General features: G+C 54.5%; 1 pseudogene; it reads left to right on the top strand.

Annotated features, from left to right (window-relative positions):
- The window catches only part of LOC126988315 (neurofibromin-like), a 219,442-nt pseudogene that overhangs the window by 152,301 nt on the left and 64,641 nt on the right, over positions 1–2,500 (top strand).

Raw genomic sequence — 2,500 nt, 5'->3', positions numbered from 1 at the left:
CACGGTACAGAGGAAGGGTCACACTACCACCAGGGTCATAACACCACTCCTGGAAATGGCCAAAACCTTATGAAAGCCTTGTCAAATGTGTGTTTCTTAGGTTCATGGTACAGAGGAAGGGTCACACTACCACCAGGGTCAAAACCTTAGCCTAGCCATCCCTCCCCCTCCCCTTCCCTTCCCTTCCCTTCCCTTCCTTTCCTTTCCCTAGCCTTCCCTTCCATTCCCTTCCCTTCCCTTCCTTTCCCTTCCCTTCCCTTCCCTTCCCTTCCCTTGCCTTCCCTTGCTTCCCATCCATTCCTTTCCCTAGCCTTCCCTTCCCTTCCCTTCCCTTCCCTTCCTTCCCATCCATTCCTTTCCCTAGCCTTCCCTTCCCTTCCTTTCCCTTCCATTCCCTTCCCTTCCCTTCCCTTCCCTTCCTTTCCCTAGCCATCCCTTCCCTTCCCTTCCCTTCCCTTCCCTTCCCTTCCCTTCCCATCCATTCCTTTTCCTAGCCTAGCCTTCCCTTCCCTTCCCTTCCCTTCCCTTCCCTTCCCTTCCCTTCCTTCCCATCCGTTCCTTTTCTTAGCCTAGCCATCCCTTCCCTTCCCTTCCCTTCCCTTCCCTTCCCTTCCCTTCCCTTCCCTTCCTTCCCATCCGTTCCTTTTCTTAGCTTCAGCCATCCCTTCCCTCCTTCCCCTTCCTTCCTTCCCTTCCCATCCATTCCTTTTCCTAGCCTTGCCTTCCCTTCCCTTCCCTTCCCTTCCCATCCATTCCTTTTTCCTTCCCTTCCTTCCCCATCCTTCCTTTTCTGTCCCTTCCCATCCTTTCTCCTTCCCTTCCCTTCCTCCTTCCCCTTCCTTCCCCTTCCTTCCCATCCCTCTTCCTTCCCTTCCCTTCCCTTCCCATCCATTCCTTTTCCTAGCCTAGCCTTCCCTTCCCTCCCCTTCCCTTCCCTTCCCTTCCCTTCCCTTCCCTTCCCATCCCTTCCTTTTCCTAGCCAAGCCATCCCTTCCCTTCCCTTCCCTTCCTTCCCCATCCCTTCCCTTCCCTTCCTTCCCCTTCCCTTCCCTTCCCTTCCCTTCCCCTTCCCCATCCCTTCCTTTCCCAGCTGCTCATCCCTTCCTTCCTTCCCCTTCCCTTCCTAGCCATCCCTTCCCTTCCCTTCCCTTCCCTTCCCTTCCCTTCCCTTCCCTTCCCTTCCCATCCATTCCTTTTCCTAGCCAAGCCATCCCTTCCCTTCCCTTCCCTTCCCTTCCCTTCCCTTCCCTTCCCATCCGTTCCTTTTCTTAGCCTAGCCATCCCTTCCCTTCCCTTCCCTTCCCTTCCCTTCCTTCCCATCCATTCCTTTTCAGCTGCTCATCCTTCCCCTTCCCTTCCTTCCCCATCCCTTCCCTTCCTTCCCCATCCCTTCCCTTCCCTTCCCTTCCTTCCCTTCCATCCCTTCCCTTCTCAGCCAAGCCATCCCTTCCCTTCCCTTCCCTTCCCTTCCTTCCCATCCATTCCTTTTCCTAGCCAAGCCATCCCTTCCCTTCCCTTCCCTTCCCTTCCCATCCATTCCTTTTCCTAGCCAAGCCATCCCTTCCCTTCCCTTCCCTTCCCTTCCCTTCCCATCCATTCCTTTTCCTAGCCAAGCCATCCCTTCCCTTCCCTTCCCTTCCCTTCCCTTCCCATCCCATCCATTCCTTTTCCTAGCCAAGCCATCCCTTCCCTTCCCTTCCCTTCCCTTCCCTTCCCATCCCATCCCATCCATTCCTTTTCCTAGCCAAGCCATCCCTTCCCTTCCCTTCCCTTCCTGTTGTTTGTTATTGTGTGTTGTCATATTCTGTCTGCCTTGTAATCCTTGTTGTCATAAGGTGTCCGCCCCTAACAGTGCCTTGCCCCCCCAGGCCGCGCTGCCCTCCAGAAGCGCATCATGGCACTGCTGCGCAAGATTGAACGCTGGACCCCAGGCTGCCTGCAGGTATGGGGGGTGGGGGGGAAGGGGGGTGGGGGGGAGAAGGGAAGGGTGTGTGTGTGTGTGTGTGAGTGTGTGTGTGAGTGTGTGTGTGTGTGTGTGTGTGTGTGTTCCTTTCCTTTCTCTCCATTTCTTTGTTTTCTTTTTTTCTCTCCCCTTCCCTTCCCTTCTTTTCCCTTCCCTTCCCTTCCTTACCCTTCCCTTCTCTTTCCCTCCCTTCCCTTCCCTTCCCTTATCTTCCCTTCCTTACCCTTCCCTTCCCTTCCCTTCTCTTTCCCTCCCTTCCCTTCCCTACCCTCCCCTTCCTTACCCTTCCCTTCCTTTCCCCTTCCCTTCCTCTTCTCTCTTTCTTCCTTTCTCCTCATTCTAATCCCTTCCCCCTTTCTTTTTCTCATCTCTCCCTCTCTCCTTCCTTCCCTTACCTCCTCCTCCTCCTCCTCCTCCTCGCTGTCCTTCATCTTCCACCTTTGATGAGATAGTTAGTGTAGCTTGTCACAAACAGCCTCGCAAGGATTGGCAGGTCTCCTATTGTTTGTTCTTCCTTTGTGTTTCTTTGTGTTCCTC

Source organism: Eriocheir sinensis, chromosome 69 (genome assembly GCF_024679095.1).
Source record: "Eriocheir sinensis breed Jianghai 21 chromosome 69, ASM2467909v1, whole genome shotgun sequence".
Lineage (NCBI taxonomy): Eukaryota > Metazoa > Arthropoda > Malacostraca > Decapoda > Varunidae > Eriocheir > Eriocheir sinensis.
The sequence above is the reverse complement of the archived record's forward strand: the minus strand, read 5'-3'. Positions and strand labels throughout refer to the sequence as shown.